Genomic DNA, 25,042 nt, shown 5'->3' with positions numbered 1-25,042 from the left:
TGCCCTGCAGAATCCACCTTTTGTTTATGTCAGTTCTGCGGCCGCAGGTGCCTGCTACGGGGGCCCTCATACTCACCGGCGCGTTTCACTCAGGGTGCTGTCTTCAATGCTGTGGCCTGAATCAGAGTCCACGCCACGTGTGCACCACCGTGTCTGTCATTCATCTGTCAGACCTTGGCTTGCTCCTCGTTTGGCCATTGCAAATAAAGCTGCAATGATAAGGGCAGGTCTCTTTGAACCCTGCTGTTAATTCTGGATACAAACCTAGAAATGGGGTTGCTGGATCTTACGGTGGTTCTGATTTTCACTTTTTTGGAGAGTTCACATGCTTTTTTTTTTTTTTTTTTTAACATTTTAAGCTTTTATTCAGTGAGAAAGCTGCATAGGAGAGTGAGGGCTTTATCTATAGGAGAGAAGTAGATCTGGGTTCACACCGAGTACCAGGAACCAGCCACGTGGAAGAGCATCCAGGCCAGGAAGCATGGAAGGCCACGCACCCTGAGACGCAGGGCTCCAGCCAGCCCCCCGTACTGGCAAGAGGCCAGGGAAAGGAAATGGGCAGAAAGGGCCGGACACACCCTGTCCTAGGCTTTTAATCCACTCTCAAAGGGGAGTGGTTAATTAACCCGATTGGTCTGTGGACACTCAGGTGTGGCCAGGTAGGGGCATGAGGTCACACGGGGTCATGATGAAGGCATGGTCTTCCAGCTCACAAGCCTAAGCACTTTTAACCTCTGTGCCTGTCTACTTCATTCCCCCCTCACAGACTCCATCCCCTTAATCCTAAGGGAAGTTGATGGGCTTCGAATCATCTCTGCTGTAACTGCTCCCTGCTTATGAGGGGCGTAGTGCAGGCCCTGCCTGTCCAGGGTCTGGAGGTCTCTGTACATCCTATCTAACAAGTTCACTTTGTGAGCTGGAGCAGTCTTGGTCATTGCCAACGTCTGTGTCCCCTGCATAGTCACAGAACTCCTAGAAGTTGAGTTCTGAAATGTGTAAGTTTGTTAATTCGTAAAGGCAAAATTGGAACAAACCAATTATAAGTGGGGTGCCTCATAAGATGGAAAGAACTTAGCTTACAGACTCTCAGATAGTGGGTGGTGATAGGCTACCCTTACGTATATTAAAAACCCATTTAGCTTGAGCATGGAGAATTACAATACAAGAGCCTATTAGGTAGCTTTATCGTCAATAACAGTGCCCAGAGATAATCAAGAAAGGCAGGTACAGTATGTTTGCCTTAAGGTGCAGCAGTCTTGATGTGACAAAGGCAAAACTTTACTTATCCTTTTTGCTTTGAAGAGGTACTAAGTTGTCTGATAGGCTTACAGGAATGGTCAGGTATGTCTTTCGCATTCACCTGTGAAGACTTTAGAGGTACAAGTTTAATCCTAATTTCACTGTGGTAGTTGTGCTTAGTCGCTCCTGGTAAGGTTCCTTTTATTCAAGCTGAAATTGATCTGAAGAAGATGTTATGAATGGCTTGCTCAGGAATTTTGTCAAAAACTCCTTGATTCTTTGGAACACCTTCTGTAGCTCCCCTGTCCAGCACAGTGTGTCTGCGTCGGAGGCTTTTTAAGCAAACACAAGGCTTAGAATCCAAATCCTGGAATCTATAACAACTTTTGTAGCTAACCTTTTCAGCACAGAAGCTGCATCAGGGCCTCTTTAAAGCCAAATCCAAAAGCTTGGAATCACATGCCATTTTTCATAGTGGTTTATGATTTATTTTTATTTATTTGAAGGAGAGATTGAGAGATCGGCCTTCCATCCACTGGTTCACTCCCCAAGAGGCCCCAAATGGCCAGGAGCTTCTTCCATGTCTCCCATGTAGGTAACAGGGGCCCAAGCACTTGGGCCATCTTCTGCTGCTTTTCCCTGGACGTTAGCAGCAAGCTGTATTGGACATGGAGCAGGTGGGACTAGAGCCAGCACCCATATGGGATGTTGCTGTTGCAGGCAGCAGCTTAACCTGCTACACCACAGTGCCAGCCCCGCCATCTTAGATTTCCAGTAACAGTTTACAAGGGTTCCGATTTCTTCCCATCCTCACCAACACTTGTTTTTTTCTTTTTTTTTTCTTTTCATTTTGTTGATTGTGGTGATCCTATAATCACGTAGTTAGGGCTTGAGTTTCTCTAACAGGTAATGATCACTAATGTTTCATACATTTGTTGGCCATTTGTATATCTTCTTCAGAGAGAAATATACATTCAAATCCTTTGCTTGTTTTTTTTTTTTTAATATTTATTTATTTGAAAGTCGCAGAGAGGGAGAGGAGGGAGGGAGGGAGGGAGGGGGAGTTCTGTTCCATCTGCTGGTTCACTCCCCAAGTGGCTGCTGCAGCCAGGCTGACCCAGGCTGGAGCTTCATCCAGATCTCCCACATGGGTGCAGGGGCTCAAGCACTTGGGCCATCTTCTGCTGCTTTTCCTAGAACAACAGCAGGAAGCTGGGAAACATGGTGGCAGCTATATGGGATGCTGGCGTTGTAGGTGGCAGCTTTACCTGCTGTGCCACAGTGCCGACTCCTCTTTGTTCATTTTAAATTAGATTTTTTAAGATATTTATTTATTTGAAAGTCAGAATTACACAGAGAGAGGAGAGGCAGAGAGAGAGAGAGAGAGAGAGAGAGTCTTCCATCTGATGTTTCACTTCTTAATTGGCTGCAACGGCCAGAGCTGTGCCGATCCAAAGCCAGGAGCCAGGAGCTTCTTCCAGGTCTCCCACGCGGGTGCAGGGGCCCAAGGACTTGGGCCATCTTCTATTGCTTTCCCAGGCCAAAGCAGAGAACTGGATCAGAAGAGGAGCAGCCGGGTCTCGAACCTGTGCCCATATGGGATGCCGGCGCTTCAGGCCAGGGCATTAACCTGCTGCGCCACAGTGCCGGCTCCTGGATTTTTGTTTTGTTTGAGTTGTGATGATTCTGGACATGAACTCCCTATGAATGGATGAATTGCAAATATTTTTTTTCTTATTCTGTAGGTGCCCCTCTCACTCTTGGTTATTTTTACTGGCGTGTAGAAATTTTGAAGTTGTTATGGTCCCATTTGTCTGTTTTTGGCTTTGTTGTATGTGCAGCTTTGGCCATTTTGTGATGCAGGCACACAGCTCTGCTGTCAGCGGCAGCAATAGGACCAACGCTGAGCTCACAGGACTCCGCACACATGGAGTTCACTTCTGGGTGCTTTTCTGAATGGAGACGGCTGTGCGGAGTCCCGGCAGGAAAACTCCGTCTTCAGCGGGCTGATACGCCGCTGAGCCTCTCAGCCATTGTCGTAGGACAGAAGCAGCTCCTTTCAAATTTGGTAACACAGATACGGGAGCAGTTTGGCTGAGATTCCTTGGGCGCAGGAGCGTTTTGGAAGCAGGGGAAGGACACTAAGCCTTCTTCCTCTTCTGACGCCCTGAGCTCCTTTTCTTGCTGTCTGTGGTGTTGTGCAGGTGCTCCAGAAAGACGTCTACACTTTTAGCTACATGAGTTGTTGTGTCTCTAAAGTTTTCCTAAGTTACAGGCTGCGATTCTTGCAGGCCAGCGTTCCCAGACGTCATCTGTGTGTTGTTTGTGTAACTGCAGATTTTCCCTCAGGCATATACTACCTCCACTGTAATTTATTTTACTTAATATATTTTAAAAATATATTTTAGGGGCCGGCGGCATGGCTCACTAGGCTAATCCTCCACCTACAGCGTTGGCACCCTGGGTTCTAGTCCCGGTTGGGGCACCGGATTCTGTCCCGGTTGCTCCTCTTCCAGTCCAAGCTCTCTGCTGTGACCTGAGAAGGCAGTGGAGGATGGGCCAAGTGCTTGGGCCCGGCACCTGCATGGGAGACCAGGAGAAAGCTCCTGGCTCCTAGCTTCGGATCGGTGCAGCACCGGCTGTAGCAGCCACTTTAGGGGTGAACCAATGGAAGGAAGACCTTTCTCTCTCTCTCTCTCTCACTGTCTAACTCTGCCTGTCTATATCTATATCTATCTATCTATCTATATACACACACACACACACACACACATATATATATATTTTAGGGGCAGGTGTTTGGTGCAGTGGTTAAGGTGCTGCCTGGGGTACCATTAGCTGATGTTGGAATGCCTAGGTTCAAGTCCTGGTTCCGTTTCTGATTCCAGGTTCTTGCTAACGTGTACCTTGGGGGGCAACAGGTGATGGCTCCACATTGCATCCCTGCCACCCATGTGGAAGACCTGCATTTGATTCCTGTCTCTGGCTTTGGCCTGGCCCAGCCCTAACTGACATGGCATTTGATGAGTGAATTAGCGTATGGGAGAGTGCTCTGTGTCTGTCTCTCTGCATTTCAAATATATAAAATCAATAAGCCAAAATGGTAAATACACTCAACTCATCACTCTTCCCTATGGTCTGACACGTCCTGTCACCACCAGGACCCCTGACACTCAACTCCTCCCCTTGGCCACTGACATCTCCTGGTCACCACCCGGACCCTTCACACTTAACCTGAAACCTGCGCCTCTGCAGTGCCAGCCATCCTGCACACGCCAGAGGAGGAGTGACCCCATCCTCCATCCAGCTAAGCCAGCTGGAAGCCCAGCAGCCGTCCCTCGACCCCACCCTTCTCCCAACATACCCAGTGCCTCATCAAGTCCTGCCATAGTAAATGAAGAAAGTTGCCTCTTGAATCCTTCGTGGCCTGAAATAAGATCATCTTGGTCTTAGGCGATTCCTCGTTATATTGCAGTCACCCTGTAATTGGCACTAAATACTGCAAGCAGTGCGGTCATTTCAAAGAACGGAGTCCTCAGCCGACCCTGTGGTTCCTGTGTGAGTTCATACTGCACGTCTCCCAAGTCTCCCTTTCCCGTGCTGGTCCCTCCGTCTCCCTGTGGTCCTCGTGCTCTGTTCCTCCACCCCAGTATCAGAGCATCAGATAGGACCCCTCCCCTTCAAGCCCTTTCTCCTCCGCTCACTTTTTAGCTTCGTTACCCCCTACCTCCCCTTCTGAGCTCAGCTTAATTGCTGTATCCTAAAGAAAGTTGCTAGTTACTGACTTCAGTAACTAGGTTGAATCCCCCAATTTTTAGTTCTCGAGCCATCACCACTCTACCTCACCCCATTTGCCGTGGTTTGCATAGGATTTAGCTTCCGAACACCTGCAGACCATCAGGCCTCAAATTCGTGGGTTGATGGCCCTTAAACCAGCTGAAGTCATGGGTTGCCGGTGGAAAGTTTGTCCAGTTATGGGATGAGTGGTAGCCCATAGGCTCCTAGGAGTGTGCCCTCAGAAACTAATTTTTTTAAAAGATTTATTTCTGTATTCGAGAGGTAGTGTTACAGATAGTGAGAGGGAGAGACAGAGAGAAAGGTCTTCATGCACTGGTTCACTCCCCAAATGGCCAAAATGACCAGAGCTGGGCCCATCTGCAGCCAGGAGCCAGGAGCTTCTTCTGGGTCTCCTACACAGGTTCAGGGTCCCAAGCACTTGGGTCATTCTCTACTGCTTTCCTAGGCCATAGCAGAGAGCTGGATGGGAAGAGGAGCATCTGGGACTGGAACTGGCACCCAAATGGGATGCCAGTGCCAAAGGCAGAGGCTTAGCCTACTACGCTGCTATGTCACCCAGAAGCTAATTCTTGTACAAAGGTTGAGGTAGGAGCCAAGTGGGGCCCTGCCTCTCTCTCGCTTCCCGACTCACTCTGTGGTCCTTCCTGGGCAGGAACTCCACTTTGCCATTCCCTGGTCTCACCAGAGACTGAATGGACGGGGCCCCCTGATCCTGGATGGTGGACCTCCTGAACTGTGAGCTGGACTACACCTCCTTCCTTCTTAAGTAGCTTCTCTCAGGTTTTCTTTACAGAACAAAAAGCCGACAAATCAAAGCTACAGTTTTGCGTGTGTTTGAAGGATCTGTGCTGTTTTGCCCTGTTTTGTGCAAGCAGTGCCGTCGCGATTCCTGGTGCGTGGAACGTTCTCAGTCAGTGCTCTCTGAAGAGGTGGGTGGATTCGTGATGGGCTCGAGGTTGGAACCCGAGATGCAGACGCAGGCTATGGGACTTGCCAAGGGGAGAAATTCGCTGAGGACTGAGTTTGAAATTTCCCCCACAGCAGGTCAGGAGGGTTCCCTCGGCAGCTGTGAAGATTGACTGAAGCAGCATTGAACACTGAACTTGACAGATGTTTCAAGGAAAAGAGGAAGGAAAGCAGAGATGAAGAGACAGATATTGATTGGCAAGAGCAATGGTGAATAATTGAAGGAAGCATGGGAGGAGAGCTGAAAAATAGGTTAGAGGCAGAACCAGAGGAAGAACCGCAATGCTGGGTCCATTTAATCTAATGACTCAGTGCCTGAGGTGCATTTAGCAAATGCCTCCACAGCCCGCTGTGTAGACCAGAGCCAGAAAAGGAGCAAGAATTCGCACCCGGAGAGCTCGCCTCGACACAGGAGAGCTCTGTGTGCATGCGTGGTTTACCAAGAGCTGACTAACAGGGAGAGCTGTTGACTGCTAACCAAGGACCCTTTCAGGATGGGAGCGACTGTCCACCAGGGACAAAGGCAGCTGATAGCCCAGGCTCTTAGCTCCTTCACGACCGGAACCAGTGTATCCCTCCCCGAGGAACTGATCTGAAATGTACCATGTCAGAGAGGTGAGAGTTTTTTATTTTTAAACTAGGATTCCAGCACAGTGAAGGCTGTTTCAGAGGACGTCCCTGTGTGTGGCAGGAGTCCTGGGCTGTTGCAGGCAAGCAAAGCCGTGGTCCCTCCACCAGGAGGCGCCCGGTTAAGGGGCTTGTGCCCCTCTGCGCAATGGTACTCTGTCTCCAATCTCACGAGAATTTGCTGGAGGCCACCCTGTTCCTGGGGCCTGCACTGTCCTTGCCCTACCCCAGACGCTGTGACCTCCAGGCAGCTGCCCCCTGCTTGCACGCCCCGTTCTCCATCCCAGACCTTGTCTTCCACTTCCCTTTCTCCTGGCTCTTTCCACTGGCACGTTCATTGGTTCCAGCGCTACCATCCTGACAAATGCAGGTCCCCCCTGCCTGCCCCTCTGCCTGCCCCCCTGCCTGCCCCTGCCTCCCTTCTCCTCTGTGCGCGCAAAGCGGTTTGAAGCGTTGTCAGTGTTTGCTGACCTTCTTCTTTCTCTACTTACTCCTTGGCTGCTGTATCCTTAGTCCTCTTCCCCTGTCTTCTCTGAAGGGTTCACTCACCACCACCACCCACGGCATCCTCTGTAGAGTGTTTGAAAATGGACTTTAGTTCCTTATCTGAACTCGTCTATGGAGATATGTATATGAACATATATACATGATTTATTTATATCTTTTGAAAGTCAGAATTGGAGGGAGAGATCTTCCATCTGCTGATTCACTCCCCAGATGGTCACAACAGCCAGCACCAGGCCAGGCCAAAGCCAGGAGGCTTTATCTCCATCTCCCACGTGGGTGCCAGGGGCCCAAACACTTGGGACATCTGCTGCTTTTCCCAGGACATTAGTAAGGACCTGGGTCAGAAGTGGAGCAGCAGGACATGAACCGGGGCCCACGTGGGGTGCTGGCACTGAGGTAGCTTCACCCACTGTGCCACAACACTGCGCCTTCTCTGAACTCTTCAGAGCAAATACTGGGTCAGAAGTGGAGCAGCCAGGACATGAACCGGGGCCACGTGGGGTGCTGGCACCGAGGTAGCAGCTTCACCCACTGTGCCACAACACTGCGCCTTCTCTGAACTCTTCAGAGCAAGTATCTGAGCCTGCCGTCCTTCTTGAAGCTTTCTTTCTTGCACTTCTTGTCGATTTCTTTTATTGTAGTAGAATACATGGCATGACATTTGCCATGTTACCCGTCTTTAAGTGTGCAAGTCACGGTGCTGGTTATGCTCTCAGTCGTTTGACCATCGCAGCATCTCTCCAGAATCGTGCGTCATCACTCGGACAGCACACTCACGCGGCCCCTGCTCCCCTGCTTCCCATGCCTGTGACCGGATGTGTTTTCCTCTGCCCCTTACCTCTGTCCTCCCGGGGGCTGCCCTAGGCCCTGTCTCTTCTTACCGTGTGACTTCCCTTTGGCATATCTCAGTTTGTCCTACAGTTTCTGTGCGCGTCTAAAGCCTGTGCCCGCCCCGAGCGCTTTGGTGTAACCCCCCTCTTACCTCCTGCCACCAGTCAGCCCTGGTCCCTGCTGTGCCTCCAGAGCTCCGTGCCGCTCCTCACACGCTCCCCGTCCTTGGAATTTGTTTCTCCCTTTAGCTCCTTCATATTCCTACGATCCCAGCTCTGAAGAATTGCCTCCAGGAAGCAGCGTAGGAGCCCCTCCTCACTCCCTTCCTTCCATACCGCTGTCATTCCCACCCTCATCCCTGAACTCCACGACTGGTAGACAGAAGGAGCAGTATTTTTGCTGGGTGTTTCCAGCCCAGACACGCAGTTGGCGGTTGTTCGGTATTTGATTCAATTGCCAGGACTGCTATTGAGTGCAGTTAGGGGGACTCAGGACACCTGACGCTGTTAGTGCTCACGCACAGAGAGGCTGCAGATAAACGGCTGTTGAAGCTGCCTTTTTTGTACGGAATGTGAAAATGCTTTATATTTTGTTGAGGAACAGTAATAATACTTACAGGGCCTTTATGGACATTTAACCGGAAGCTTCAAAACCTTATTTGAGACTTAGATTTGATGGGCATGTGAGCTTGACACTCCTTATTTAAGACAAAGCACTCTCCAGAATTGTTTATATTGAGGTTCTGCTTTTCTTATTTTTTATTTTTATTTTTCTGTTTATTTAGAGGGAGGGAAGGATGGGGCAGGGGGAGAGAGAGAGCAAGAGTGAGCTGTCATCTGCTTGCTCATTCCCCAAATGTCCACAATGGCCAGAAGTACATTTGCAAAGGTGTAGAGAAGAAACAGCCTAAAGCTTTGGAGAGACAAAAAGGACTGTGGGACTGGGAACTTAATCCAGGGCTCCCATGTGGGTGGCAGGAACCCAACCACTTGGGCTACTGCTGCTGCCTCCCAGGGTCTGTGTTAGCAGGAAGCTGGAGGCAGGAGCCAGAGCCGGTATCCACTGAGGCACTCTGGGGTGGGTTGTTGACACCTTCACCGGTGACTTAATCACTACGCCAAATGCCTGCACCTGCCTTTCTTTTCCTTTTTAATTAAAAGGAAACGAAATGACGCCTCCCGTGAAGCAGGCTGAGTCGCCTTGGCTCTGCTTCTTAGAGAGCGTGCACCTTTCCCCAGTGGTTGGCCTTGGCACACTACACACCAGAGGGTCTTGTGGGAGGAGACCAGTGGCACTGACAGGGTCAGAAGGGGCAGTGTGACCTTAAGATTTTGGTTCTGGAGTTAAACTTCATAAAGTTCTGTGTTTGCAAAATGCACTGTTAAATTCTTTTTTAGAAGAATATACTTTAATATCAAAATTCTTAAAAGCCAGATCCCATTCTTGGAAAAATATCTACACATTAGTAAGAGGAAATCAATAGGAAAAATGGAGAAGGGAGATGAATCAGTTCCTATATAAAACTAACAACTGGCTCATATGTCATGTAAAATGTTCACTGTACTGAAAAGATAAGTGAAAATTAAGATGCCAGTGAGCGTGAAATTGGAACCATGGGGGAGGTGTGCATATTTGTAAATTGGAGACCGTTCCCAGGATCGGCAGTAAGAACAGCTCACCTTCCCTGAGTGCTCACTGCTGGGGTCCTGACGTTACTTTGGGTGTTGACTGTTCCCCAAAGACCCATATGTTAGAAGCTTGGTCCCTGGAGTATTGTGTTTCTGGTGCTAAGTGCCAGTTATGGCGGTTGAGGGTGGGTTCTTGGAAGGTGATTGTGTTGGTTGTGTCACGAGGGGGTGACCTATGATTAAATTCTCGACATAGGCTCTGCACCACCTTGGGACTTGGCTGTCAGCAGAGGCTGCACCTGTGGGGCCTGCCTGATCCTGGACTTGGGCCTCCAGGACCATGAGCTGGAATAAACCCCTTTCTTCATGAGTAGTGTGTGTCAGGTATTGCCAGATAGTAACAACAGCAAAGACCCCAGTAATAACTTATGACACACTAGATCCGGGTCTTACTATACTACCTTAATCATCACGCTCAACATCTGTAGCCCTTGTCAACTGTAAATCTATAGTCGCAGAAACCATGGCAGGATGTAGGGCTACTAAGGGACAGCACAGGGATTGTGTTAGGATTGCCGAAATCCACTGGCTGTTACACGTTGTGAACACTTAGATGGACAGACATGGCCGCATTGCTACCGGGATGTACATTGTTATAAAATTCTGGGAAGTCAGCATTGATCCCACTTTGTGAAACCCCTCGTTTATCTTTCCATTTGCACTTCTGTCACTAAGAGCACCTCTTTATGTCATTTTCCTGCATATTTTATGTTTCTCCCCCCAATATCATCTCTAACTCCAACTTAGAATTTACACACATATGAGGAATGCACTTGATTAGACATGCATCGTTGCTGTCATTGTTCAAATCAGTTTAATCCAACAATGTCAATCTGTTTTCACCTCAGTTACACGTAGCGTACGTGGGTCTAAACACAATTATTGCCTCGCAAATATGAAAGCTGGAGCCGTGTGCAGTCATTTACGTTACAGTGTGTTATTTGTCGTCTCAGGAAGCACCTGCAGCGTGAGAAGCAAAGTGTCTTGGAGATGGAGTGGGAAGACAGGGTCTTCCTGGGTCAGGGTTGTGGTGAAGACCCTGGGCCTGCAGGTGCAACAGGCAAGTGTGAGGTCTTGAGAAATCAGAGCAGGGAGAGCAAAGGCCCCCGGGGCTTAGAAGAGACGTGGCTGAGTCACTGCTGCCCATTACAACTGCCCCAGAGCTGGCCCAGGCCTGCACCTCCCCGTGCAGCTCATCCGCTGATTCCCGGTGTCTCCTAGGGGCTCCCTCTGTACGCACAATCCCAGCTACCAGGAGCAGATGTCTGCACGTTTCTCTCCTCTGCACAGAAGAGTCCACTCCTTGGACAAAATGCTTCTGTCTCCCGAGTCGTTCCCTGCAGCTCTGCCCCTTCTCTCCTACTGAGAAGGCGTCTCCTGCACTTTCCAAGCTGTGTCCCCTCCACCTGCTCCTGGAGAACCCTGTTCCAGACGAGAGGGACCTGGGGGAAAGCTGACACGTGCATTTCATCACGCAGGAACTCCGGGACTTGGAAGAAAACAGCGCAGCTTTGTCTGGAGGAGCGTGGGTTCCTCCCCACCCAGCTGCTGGGAGAAGCCTGCAGGACAGCCGCGCGCTGATCCAGCCTCCCCCCACCTCCCGCCCGCGTCTGGCACTCCCTGCGGTGTGCTGTTCCCTTGTGGTAACGGCAGTGGCCACAGACATTCTCAGGGGTGTGCTCATTTGAGCAGGGACGCGCTTTGGGCTTTAACGGCCGTGTTGAATGACGTCACTTTACCTGTCCTGGGTAGTTCCAGGTTTGAAGCCTGAGTGTTATTCCCAGAGGGAGGTTAGTGGAGAGGGCACCCTCTGCCAGACCTTTGCAGAGAGGAAAACTGGGAGAAAGCAGAGGAGTAGGGGTGTATTTGGGCATTCTAGGGAAAAGCTTCCATTCATGAAAAACAACACAGTAAAATGATCACTCGCTTTGGAATGGATGAGAGAATTAGATTCAGTACGTTTAGGACTTTGCTATAAAATTAAATGGTAATTAGAAACACTTAACAGTCATAAATAAGTTCAAAATATGTGGATTTTGATGAATAAAAGTTGTTGAAATATGTATTTCAAAGAGTTCCTGGAAGATGAAATTCAAAGATATGTTCATTTTGGTTTAAAACATTTTTTGAAATCCACACCTAGATTTTTATGATCTATATTTTCTGTGGACTTTTTGAAAACACTGTATATGCAGAGATCTCAACATTTTTTGCACTGAAATGAAGTTTTAATTCCATTTTGCACTAGCTTTTTGAAGTACCTTCATATAGCAGCCCAAAGCTAGAGGGCTTTTCTAAAGCACCTTTTCATTGGCGTTGCTGGTGTTTTTGTCTCGTACATGAAGTAGCAAACTGATGTGTGTGTTACTTTAGAATCTATCCCAGTTTTACCTGCATCCCAGCCAAGTTTTTCCCTTGGGGTTTTTCCTCCGCCTCTTCCCGGGGGAGCAGGGTCAGGGCGCGTGCAGGAGCGAGTTCATGTTGAGCGAGCTGACAGCTTCCAGGAGGAGGTGGCCACGGCTGAGGGAGAGGCCCCTCTCTGTCGTGGTGCCTCTGTGGCCGTCAGGGACACTGGTGGTGATGGAGAAGGAAGGTGCCTGAAGCCAGAGATCGATGTAGCACGTTGATAACTGCAAGAGGTCGTGGAAAGTGAACCTGATTTATCAAAAGTGTTCTTTTAGAACAGATTTGGGCCAGGAAAATCTCCCAGGTCGTTACAAGCCACACCGGTCCTTGCCATCCCCATTTCCCTGGCGGTGTTAGGACCGTGAGTAATGGAGGCCACCTCGCTGGGTGGGCACGTGCCGTTCCCACCATGTTGAGCCAGTGTCCGGTGCCAAGGTTCCTCCTGGCGCTGAAGCAGCCGCACCAGTCCTCCTGGGGCTGGGCTGCCGTGGTCACGACTAGGCTGTCGCCAACATTGGACGCCCCCCCCCATTTCCTGTTTCACTGTTAATGTCGGAATCACATTGTGGGGGTCACAGAATCACCAACACTGTCACCCAGAAGACATTTGCGCACCTCGAAGGAGAGCCCAGGAGTCCCTACAGTGCATTTTAGAATAGCTTGGGCCTCCTTTACTTTGTAGGTTTGGCTTCTAAGCTTTTTTTCTGAACACTATTAGAACATTTTAGAAAAAGAATAAAACAAAATAAGTTCAAAATGTACTTAATACTACCAGTATTAAGAATTTTAAAGAATTTTTAATCAGTGCATAAAATTATACATATAAAAACCATAGGCCCTTCCCATCCTTTATTTTTGAAAAATCTACTTTATGCTGCCTATTTTATTTCACTTTTTCAAAAAAAACCTAATGTGTAGGAAATCACTAATTACACTAATGCACTGTGTATTTGAGAAGAATCCGTGCCTAAGGGAACCACAGTGCCTCCGTAGGCAGTAGAGCCTCCAGTAACCGAGCGTTGCTGTAGAGCAGACTCGGCCGCTGACTCCGATGCACTCGCTTGGCCTCCACACGGTGAGTTCCCAGCGCGTGACAGCTGTACACAGCCTGGCACGCGGCGAGTCTTCTCGTGACGATGCTGCACGTAGGCAGCACAAAATGCCCACATTTGCTTCTTCAGGTGAAAGTCCTGGCTTCGCAGTCGGTGAAAGTCAGCCTTCTTCACTCGCTCTAAGCCAAAGGCTGGGAAGTGATGAACATTCAGAATTCATAAGCGGGGCACCCACCCCGTGCAGGTCAGTGCTGTTCTACCAGGTACTGGAACATCTGCAGGAAGGGTTAACTTGTAAACTCCAAGGCGAGCGACAGTGTACCTCCAAACTTTAACTTACGTAAGTCTGACCTATTGAACCAGAGTCATGGGGAAAGATATTATGAGACAGTTTTGTTTCTGAAAAGATGGTGTTTGACAATTCCTTAGAGAAGACATTTAAAAGAACTACAACCACATTATAACAGTTAGTAGAGGCCAGCGCCACGGCTCAATAGGCTAATCTTCCGCCTAGCCGCGCCGGCGCACAGGGTTCTAGTCCCGGTTGGGGTGCCGGATTCTGTCCCTGTTGCCCCTCTTCCAGGCCAGCCCTCTGCTGTGGCCCGGGAGTGCAGTGGAGGATGGCCCAAGTGCTTGGGCCCTGTACCCCATGGGAGACCAGGAGAAGCACCTGTTCTAACAGGTTCTAACAGGGCCTACCCTTGGACAACACCTGATGCTGAGACACAGAGGTGGAGGTGCCACTGGGCCCACCAAGAGCAAACGCACCGTGTATTTCAGTGCAAAGAACTGTTTGGTTTATGCTTTGTTTTCCCATGAGAAAACATGGATGTTTATATTCTTTAATAAAGCTAATCCTCACCAGCACGTAGCGATACTGTCAGCATCAGGGCCACGCACATGAACAAGAAGCACACTTAGAGTCATTCTGACTTCACACAGAATACCGTGTGTTGGATAAGAACATCTCAACAGCGTTACAATCCCACTTTTACAGTAGGAGGAGTCTAGTTTACAGTAGGAGGAGTCTAAAGCCGTGTGTGCGGTGCACAGCAGAGGTGTTTTGTGAGCAGTGCCTTCCAGCTGGGGAAAAGCTCAAGATGAAGGATCTGTGCGGGCGGCGTAAGGGCTCCTAGAGGGACAGGCTGTCAGAGGCCCTGAAGTAGCCACGGCTTCTCCTGCAGTCTGGGCGCCAGAGAATTCCAGAGATGAGCACAGCCTTGCTCAGCCCAGCCGCAGTTTCCCGGATGGCGGCTGCGGGACTGGGGCCCTCGCCCACCGAAAGGCCGGAACTCAAAGTCTCTCTTACCCACCTGCCCTGCAGTGTCGCTGCTGAATGTCTGCCCTGCCAGTAACCGTTCAGCCTGTGTGTCAGCCTGTCCGCTCTGCTGAGTCACACACGCGTGCTCGTGCACCCTCGCCTACACTTCGCAAACACATGGTCAACTTTTTTTTTTTTTTTTTTTTGACAGGCAGAGTGGACAGAGAGAAAGAGAGACAGAGAGAAAGGTCTTCCTTTACCGTTGGTTCACCCTCCAATGGCCACTGCGGCCGGCGCACTGTGCTGATCCGAAGCCAGGAGCCAGGTGCTTCTCCTGGTCTCCCATGGGGTGCAGGGCCCAAGCACCTGGGCCATCCTCCACTGCACTCCCGGGCCACAGCAGAGGGCTGGCCTGGAAGAGGGGCAACAGGGACAGAATCCGGCGCCCCGACCGGGACTAGACCCGGTGTGCCGGCGCCGCAAGGCGGAGGATTAGCCTAGTGAGCCGCAGCACCGGCCCTGAAAGACATCTTGATTGCGGCCAGCTTTTGGCAAGTAGAACAAAGGTGCTGTGGCCATCAGTGTGGAGGTTTTTGTGTGGAGCTAAGGTTTCCATGCATGTGGGTCGTTAACAGGGAGAGTTATTGCTGGATTGTACCCGTATGATAAGGGTATGTTTTTTGTGAGAAACTGACAAGCTGTCTTCCAACGTGGCTGTGTCGTTTGCCCTCTTTCCTGCAGTGAATGAGAGATCTTGCGGCTCCTCATCTCCCCAGGGTTTGTGTTGTAAGCATTGGACTTCATTCCCATCGGTGTGGAGTGGTCCCTCAGTCTTTAATTTGCAGCTCCCTAACGTGTAGCTGATGAGCGTCTTTCCGTGGGCTTCCTTGCCATCCGTGTCGTGGCTTGGTGAGGAGTGTGTTCGGGTGTTTCGCTCAGACTTTGTTCTTTGTTTACTGGTGAGTTCCTTGTCTGTTTTGCATTAACAGTCCTTTCTCACATGCAGCTCCTGCAAACATTTTCTCTCAGTCAGTGGCTGGTTTTCTCATTTTCACATTGGTGTTCTTAGAGTAGAAGTTTTGTATTTTAAGGAATTCCAATTTTTTAATCAATTATTTATTTTATCATTTTTTTAGAGGTTGAGTCTTTGATGTTATATCTAAAATTCTTCACAAAACTAAGGGTCATCTAGGTTTTTCTTGTGTATTCTGCATTTATAATTTTGCCTTTTACATCTAGCTCTGTGGTTCACTTTGGGTTCCTCTTGTGGAGAGTGTCCAGAGTCCTTTGTCTTTTTGCACTTAAATGTCCAGCTGTTCAAACTCCATTTGTGGAAAACATGATTTTCCTCCACTCTCACTGCCTTTTCTCCTTTGTCAGAGATCGGTTGACTTACATGTCTGTTTCTAGGCTCTCTATTCTGTTCCGTGGATCTATTGAACTCTTCTCTTGCCAATACCACACCATCGTGATTACTGTGGATTTGTAGTAATTCTTGAAGTTTGATATCGTCATTCCTCCAATTTTGTTCTTGAATATTTTGGGTCTTTTGATTCTCTGTAAACTTTAGAATCAGTTTGTTGGGATTCAGAAATAAAGTAGCTGAGATTTTGATTTGAATTGCATTCAGTCTGTAGATTATATTGGGGGAAACTGACAAACTGTCAACATTGAGTTCTCCTATATGAGCATAGAATATCTCTGCATTTATATAATTGATGTCTTTTAAACAGTTTTGTAGTTTTCCCCCTATAGATCTTACACATATTGAGTTTGATCTATACTGAAGTATTTCATTTTGGTGGGTGCTAATGTAAATGATACTGTGATTTTAATTTCAAAATCCACTTGTCTGTTGCTGCTGTATAGGAAAGCAATTGATTTTTGTATATTGGCTTGCATCCTACAAACTTCCTATAGTTTTTTAGTAGTTCAAGGGTTTTTTTTTTTTTTTTTGGTCATTTATTTTGGATTTTCTATATAAGATGATCATGTCATCTGTGAATAAAGTTATTTCTTCCTTTGCAATATGAATAATTTTTATTGTTGCATTAGCTGAGGATATTGAAAAGTAGTGGTGAGAAGAATAGCCTTGCTATTTTCAGTGGTAAAATTTTAGGTTTCTCACCTTTAAGTAAGATTTTCACTGCAAGATTCCGGGGAGGGTAGATGTGTTTATGAAATTCAGGAATTTTCCCTCCATTCCTGATTTGTTAAGAGTTTTTAAGAAGACTTATTTATTTACTTGAAAGGCAGGAACATATAGAGAAGGAGGGATGGAGGGAGGAGGGAAGGGAGCAGTAGAGAGATAGATCTTCCATCCATTAATTCACTCCCCAAATGGCCACAACAACTGGGAAATGGGCTGATCTGAAGTCAGGAGCATCTTCCTGGTCTCCCATGGGAGTACAGGGGACCAAACACTTGGGTCATGTTCTGCTGTTTTCCAGGTACATTAGCAGAGACCTGGATTAGAAGTGGAGCAGCCGGTTCTTGAACTGCTGCCCATATGGGATGCCAGCACTGTAGACAGAGGCTTAACTTTCTGTGCCACAGTGCCGGCCCAAAGTTTTTTTTTTTTTTTTTTTTTTTAAATCATGGATGATTGTTGGATTTTTTCAAATGCTCACTGCATCTTCCAATATTATCTTATGATTTTTCTTCTTTAGCCCGTCGATATGATGGCTTAGGTTAACTGACTTTGTTAATGTTGAGCTAGTCTTGCATACGTGGGATAAATCGTGGTTGGCTGTTGCCTTAGTCCAGCTGTGTGACACGGTATCACAGATCGGGTGGCTTGGGACAGCGGCAGTTTGTCTCTGGCAGCTCTGGAACTTAGAGGTCTGCAGGAAGGGGACCAGCGCCGTGGATTCCAGTGAGGTCTTCTGCCTTGCAGACTGCTAACTCCTTGACCCTCCCAAGGCAGAGATGGGGGGCGTGGATGGAGCCAGCGCTCCTATGACTCCTGTAAGGACACTGATCCTGGTCACGAGGCTCTACCCCATGGCCCTGCCCAGTCCTTCTTACCTTCCAGAGTTCCCCCTCCTCATACCATCACACTGGTGGGATAGCGTTTCAACACATACATTTTAGGGACAGAAACATTCAGCCCATAACAGTCATGGTGTATAATGCCTTTTACATATTGAAACTTGTGAAATTGGCTGGTATTTTATTAGAGGTTTTTGCACATCTGTTTTCAAGGTCTACTCACATATGTCTCTAGTTTTCTTTTTAAAGAATTATTTATTTGAAAGGCAAAGTTATAGAGAGAGAAAGAGAGAGACAGAGAGAGAGAGAGAAGTCTTCCATCTGCTGCTTCACTCCTCAGATGGCCACAACAGCTGAGGCTCAGCCAACCCAAAGCCAGGAGCCAGGAGCTGCTTCCAGGTCTCCCACGTGGGTAGCAGGGGATCAAGCACTTGGGTTATCCTCCGCTTCTTTCGCAGGAGCAGGGAGCTGGATCAGAAGTAGGGCAGCCAGGACTCAAACCCGTATCCATATGGGATGGCGGTGTCGCAGGCAGCAGCTTTACCCACTAAGCCACTCACCAGCCCCGGTAGTTGTCTTAGAAGGTCTTTCTCTAATTTTGGTGTCAAGGTAATGCTAGACTTATAAGAATGAGAAAGTGTTCCTTCTGCCTCTCGCTTCTAGAAGAGATTACGGTGAATGTTTCTTCATGTATTTGGTAGAATGTACCAGTGAACTCATATGGGTTTGGTACTTTCTGTTTTAAGATTATTATTTATTAATTAAATATTTTTAAAAATTTATTTGAAAGGCAGAGAGAGAGAGAGAGAGATCCTCTATCTGCTGGATCACTCCCAAATAGCCGCAGTGGCCAGAGCTAGGCCTAGGCCTGTCTGAAGCCAAGAGCCAGAAGCTTCTTCTAGGTCTCCCACATGGGTATGGAGGCCCAAGGACCTGGGTCATCTTCTGCTTTCTCAGGTGCATCCGCAGGGAGCTGGATCAAAAGTGGAGCAGCCGAGATTCGAACCAGCATCCATACGGGATGTCAGCACTGCAGGACCCCAGTTAACCCACCGCGCCACAACACTGCCCTGATTAAATTTCTTTAATAGGTCTATTCAATAATATCTTTCAAGGAATAGGTCCATTTCATCAAGGTTACCAAGTTTATGAGTATCTATAGGCATAGAATTGTTCAAAAATATTCCTTTATTATCATTTTAATGTCCATGATATTTAAAATGATGTCATTTTAAAAATTTCTGATAATAGTCATTATATTTTTTCTCTTATTAGATACTAGTTGATGTTATGTAGATCTTTTCAAAGAATCAGGTTTTGATTTTGTTCATTTTTAAAAAGCAATTTCTGGTTTTTAACAATTAATTTCTGCCTTAATTTTATTTTTTCCTCTGCTTACTTTGAATTTGATTTACTCTCTGTTTCCCTAGGTAGGCACTCAGTAGTGTTGATTTCGTATCTTTTCCTCTGATAGAGCCCTTCAGTGCTGTAGATTCCCTTATGCACCACTTCTGCATCCTACAGATTGTGATCAGTTGTAGCTTCATTTTCATATGATTCAAAATATTTTAAAATTTTTGTTGATATTTCTAATTTGACCTGTGTGTTATTTAGAAATTTGCTGTTTACTATCCAAGTGTTGGGGCCGATATGGTGGTGCGGCAGGTTAAGCTGCTGCCTGCAATGCTGGCATCTGACTTGGGGGCCAGTTCGAGTCTCGGGTGCCCCACTTTCTATCCAGCTCCCTAGTAATGGTTTGGGAAAGCAGCAGAAGATGGCCCAGGGGCTTGGGCTCTGCCACCCACATGGGAGACCTGGAAGAAACCCCTGGCTTCTGCCTGGCCCAGCCCCAGCCGTTGTAGCTTTTGGGGACCAGTGGATGGAATATCTCTGCTTCTGTCCCTGTATCTTTGCCTTTCAAATCAATAAATATATCTTTATGTTTTTTATTTTTTTTATTTTTTGACAGGCAGAGTGGACAGTGAGAGAGAGAGAGAAATACAGAGAGAAAGGTCTTCCTTTGCCGTTGGTTCACCCTCCACTGGCCGCCGCGGCCGGCGTGCTGAGGCCGGCGCACCGCGCTGATCCAAAGGCAGGAGCCAGGTGCTTCTCCTGGTCTCCCATGGGGTGCAGGGCCCAAGCACTTGGGCCATCCTCCACTGCACTCCCATGCCACAGCAGAGAGCTGGCCTGGAAGAGGGGCAACCGGGACAGAATCCGGCGCCCCGACCGGGACTAGAACCCGGTGTGTGGGCGCTACAAGGCGGAGGATTAGCCTAGTGAGCCGCGGTGCCAGCCCCAAATCAATAAATATATCTTAAAAGAAATCTAAGCATTTGGGGTTTCCCCAGTTATCTTTTGATTAGTTATTTAATTTCATTGTAGTCTGAGGGCATGCATTTTATGGTTTCTATTATTTTAAATTTGTTAAGGTCTGTCTTCATGAACGTTCCGTGGGGGTTTGAGAAGGATGTGTAATCTGCTGTTTTCAGGTGTGGTATCTTATATTATATATCTTCTATTCGATTAGCTGATACTTATTCAATTCAGTTTTGTCTTCACTGGTTTTTGTGCCTGCTAGATATGTCCACTTCTCATAGGGGAGTGTTTAGTCTCCAACTATTACGATGGTTTCATGTGTTTCTGTTCCCCTACAAAGTACGCCTTCCGGCTGCCAGACGGTTGCAGCAGCTCTGCTCTCTCCCCAGCACCTGCCTCCAGGCTGGTCCAGCCCTGGCTTCCCACGGGGTCTGCCCGAGCGATGTTAAGACGCTGGAATCCTTCTGACAGCGCCCTGCAGGCCCAGATGAAGCAGGAGCGTCCTGTTAGGGGTCCACGCCCGAGTCCTCCTGTCTGCGCACAGACATCTGGGGTGCCCAGACCCTGACCTCTGCACTAACTCCAGCCTTTCTTTAAGCCACTCCCCTTTTCCCTGACACCAACACTTAACCCATCCAATGGGTTTCCCCCTAAAACGCAAGCCCTGTGAGGCAGGGCCCATGCTGCTCCCCGAGCCTCCCGCATCAGTCAGCCCCTGGACCCTCACTGCTCACATGTGGGAGGCCTCTGTGCACCTCACACATCCTGTGGGCTGCTCCTACCTCAAGGTTTTACAGGGAACCAGAGAGACGAAGGCGCTGCCCCCATGGACTTTGTGTATGTCCTGCGGCAGTGCGAGCCGCAGTGTGTCCGTGTCAAGGTCGGCTTGGGGTGGGTTCTAGGAGGCCGGGGCTGGGGTGCTGGGGCGAATGGGGTGGGGAGGGATGTGGAGGAGCCGTCCGGGGCTGCCCAGTCCATCAGGAGGCTGTGTCAGCCCCGTGAGGGCCTGGGGGCTGGCTCTGAGTGAGGGGGACACGCGCAGGCGACACGTGGCCTGTGGCCCTCCCTGAAAGGGCTGAGAGTGGAGGTCGGGGGTGGTGGCAGTGAAAGAGGTGCTCAGTCGCGCTGGGGACCACGCAGAGGCGGGCTGGCCTCGTGGCCAGGAGGAGCACGTTACGGGGGCACAGGTGGGGAGCCGCAGGGCTTGGTCTGCGCAGTCGCTGTTCACTTGCCTGGAGCAAGGCTGTGGGAGTGCAGGTTTGGGGGAGACATCGGTATGACGTCATCCTCAGAACATCACTGCTAGACCTGCAGAGTTGCTGCAGTGGTTTTTCAACCGAGCATCTCCCTGTATTTGAAAATATTCTCAAATGTTAAATTTGTTAAAAATGCATTTGTGAGTGTGAGAGTATGTGTGTGAATATGTGTGTGTGTGACTGACTTGTGTGGCTGTGTCAGTGTGTGTGACTGTGCGCATGTGTGACAGTGTGCGTGTGTGATTGTACAGGCAGTTGGGGGGGTGAATCAGTCGTCCAGTGCCTGCGAAGTCATGCCTACTCTGAGCACCTATGTCCTGGTGATAGCAGGATGTGGCCCTCTAAAATATATATGAAACGTGGCCCCTTAAAGTTCCCCAAAAGTCCCATCTGGAGTGCCTTATGATATTGGAACTTGGGGTGTGCCATATGATATCACTATATGCTTATTAATAAATCCCCAATATTAATAAGCCCGAGTGGGTTCTTGCCTTATACTCAGAGAAGAATTCTGAATACTGGCATAAATGAATGAGGCAGCATGGTACATTTTAAGCTTCGATTTAGTGCGAAAGATGCATAGGAGAGTGAGGGCTTTCTCTGTAGGAGAGAAGTAGATCTGGGTTCATACCAAGTACCAGGGACCAGCGATGTAGAGGAGCATCCTGGCCAGGAAGCATAGGGCAGGTTGGCCCGGAGGCCACGCACCCTGAAGGCACAGGGCTACAGCCAGCCCCCTCCTGGCAAGAGGCCAGGGCCAGGAAAAAAAGATGCCTCAAGTTTTAATCCACTTTCAAAGGAGAATGGTTAATTAACCTGATTGACTGGTGGGCACTCAGGTGTGGCCAGGTAGGGCATGAGGTCAAACGGGCGTGGTGAAGGCATGGTCATCCAGCTCACAAACCTAATCAATTTTAACCTGTTTGCCTGTCTACTTCACTGGGACAGCACCCTTCTCTTCCCACCTAATTTTTTTTAAAAGATTTATTTATTTATTTATTTATTTATTTGAAAGGCAGAGTTACACACAGAGAGAAGGGGAGGCACAGAGAGAGAGAGCAAGAGAGGTTTTCCATCCACTGGTTCACTCCCAATTGGCCACAACATCCGGAGCTATACTGATCCGAAACCAGGAGCCAGGAGCTTCTTCCGGGTCTCCCACATGGGTGTAGAGGCCAAAGACCTGGGCCATCTTCTACTGCTTTCCCAGGCCATAGCAGAGAGCTGGATCAGAAGTGGAGCAGCTGGGACTCTAACCAGTGCCCATAGGGATGTGGGCACTGGAGGCAGTGGCTTTACCCCCTACCTCACAGCGCCAGCCCCTCATATTTTTTTAAGATTACCTTTTTTATTTATTTGAAAGGCAGAGTGACAGGAGAGAGAGATCGTCCATCCACTGGTTCACTCCCCAAATAGCCACAACTGATAGGCCAGGCCAGGCCAAGCCAGGAGCCAGGAGCTCCACTGGGGTTTCCCACACAGGACTGGAACTGTTAGTGGAGATGAGTAGTGGGGTTCTTGTCTTTGTGCGAGAAAGAATGCAGGTGTGAGACAGAGAACAGAGGTTTATTGGGGCAGGGCATCCATCAGAATGGAAGGGACAGCTCATCTGGCTTGTGAACAGCCTACTGCCTTGTACCAAGGGATTTGATATGGGTTAGGTCAGAGGTCACACTTTGGAGTTGATGGCCCCACTGTCCTGCCAGACATTAAAATGTTTGGATTTTCTTGTCAGCATTTAAAACTGAGAAGGTTTTTGTAATATCCTGTGTTTCAGACTTTCCTTGACAATTTGGAAGAGCTGACAATATTCGGCCTGTATGCACAGAGCAGTGGCCAGCAGGAGTGAAGCTGTGGGAGACCCAGCAGGCAGCGGGCCCTGGCGTGGCTCTGCAGGGTGAGCTCGGTAGGAGTGAAGCCGTGGGAGACCCGGCAGGCAGCGGGCCCTGGCGTGGCTCTGCAGGGTGAGCTCAGCAGGAGTGAAGCCGTGGGAGACCCGGCAGGCAGCGGGCCCTGGTGTGGCTCTGCAGGGTGAGCTCGGTAGGAGTGAAGCCGTGGGAGACCCGGCAGGCAGCGGGCCCTGGCGTGGCTCTGCAGGGTGAGCTCAGCAGGAGTGAAGCCGTGGGAGACCCGGCAGGCAGCGGGCCCTGGTGTGGCTCTGCAGGGTGAGCTCGGTAGGAGTGAAGCCGTGGGAGACCCGGCAGGCAGCGGGCCCTGGCGTGGCTCTGCAGGCTCAGCTCCAGAGCCTTGTACGGATGCATCCTGGGTGTCCCCCGTGGGTTGGGGTTGACAGGCCCCAGGATAGACACCATGCAGTGTCCCAAGTGTTACTTTGACTTGGAGTCTGGGGCTGGGTGTTGGGAAATTCTAGAATCAAACATGTGAGTGGCTGACTTTAGAAATGAAAGTGAGGTTTTGGAGTTGAGAGGGTAACGTGCGGCTGGCTGGAGTAGACCACAGGCAGGATGTTGTAGACCACGGGCAGAATGTCGTAGACCACGGGTAGAATGTTGTAGACCACGGGCAGAATGTCATAGACCACGGGTAGAATGTTGTAGACCACGGGTAGAATGTCGTAGACCACTGGTAGAATGCTGTAGACCACAGGCAGGATGTTGTAGACCACGGGTAGAATGTTGTAGACCATGGGCAGAATGTCGTAGACCACTGGTAGAATGCTGTAGACCACAGGCAGGATGTTGTAGACCACGGGTAGAATGTTGTAGACCATGGGCAGAATGTCGTAGACCACTGGTAGAATGCTGTAGACCACAGGCAGAATGTTGTAGACCACGGGTAGAATATTGTAGACCACAGGTAGAATGTTGTTATGGGGGCCGGCGTCTGTGAGGCGACACAGAAACAATGTTTTGAGGAAGCAGCTGCCAGGCTGAACTCGCGAGAAAAGAAAACCTGAGAACTTGACAGGTTCCGCTATGAGCAATGCAGGGAAGACCCCGAGCTTCCTGCTCAGCCTGGGAACATCCTAGAGAGCCCTGCCTGCGCCTGTGCACAGGCTGTGTCCGGGGTGCCGGCTGACTTCCTGCAGCACATGCTGTGTAGCGATTCCAGGGGAGAGAGAGTGGATGAAGTGGCTCGTTGGCTGCTCTGATTCATGTCCGGGTTCATAGCAGGTGCTACAGGGAACCGCAGGGTGGGCATTTGAATAACTGGCCCAGCTTGTCACTTCTCTTTTTCTTTTATTTATGTGTCTTTTAAAAACATTTTTGTTTTAATTATGTATATATATTATTTTTAAGGATTTATTTTATTTGAAAGTCAGATTTACACAGAGAGAAGGAGAGGCAGAGAGAGAGAGAAAGAGAGAGAGAGAGAGAGAGGTCTCCCATCTACTGGTTCACTCCCCTGCTGGCCACAATGGCTGGAGCCGAGCCAATCTGAAGCCAGGAGCCAGGAGCTTCTTCCAGGTCTCCCACACAGATTCAGGGGCCCAAGGAGTTGGGCCATCTTCTGCTTTCCCAGGCCACAGCAGAGAGCTGGATAGGAAGTGGAGCAGCTGGGACATGAACTGGTGCCCATATGGGTTGCCAGCGCTGCAGGCTGCTGCCCCATCAGCTACACCACAGCGCCGGCCCCAGCCAGTTAATATTAATATCTCACTCAGTGACCTTTCTTTTGGTGGTGAAAGCATCTAAAATCTATCCTCTTAGCAAACTTCCTGTATATGATACAGTTCTATGGACTGTAGCACCCACGCTGTCCGTTCAGTCTCTGGTCTGATGTACCCTACGTAATTGCAGCTTGGCGTCCTGTCACCTGGTTCTCCCCTGAGAACTCCCAGTGTCCTCAGGGGGACAGTCCTCGGCCTCCACGTGTCCTCACTCCGTCTGGTGCTCTGTCACATTCGCTGCAGGGCAGCATTAAGTGCAGGGCTCGCGTGAGTGTTTCTTTCTAAGACCACTTCTTTTCAACATGTGAGTTTCTGCCAGCTTCGATGAACTTAAGCATATCATGGTGTGGAACGCCTCCTATCGCTTGACTTTACCACCTTGTTCTCGTTTGTTTTCCACAACCAGAGGGGCTCACTGCGTGAGCAGGCCTTTTTAGCACCTGTCAAGGAAACCTCATTAGCATCTCAAG

This window comes from Oryctolagus cuniculus, chromosome 6 (genome assembly GCF_964237555.1).
Source record: "Oryctolagus cuniculus chromosome 6, mOryCun1.1, whole genome shotgun sequence".
NCBI classification, from domain to species: Eukaryota; Metazoa; Chordata; class Mammalia; order Lagomorpha; family Leporidae; genus Oryctolagus; species Oryctolagus cuniculus.
The sequence above is the reverse complement of the archived record's forward strand: the minus strand, read 5'-3'. Positions refer to the sequence as shown.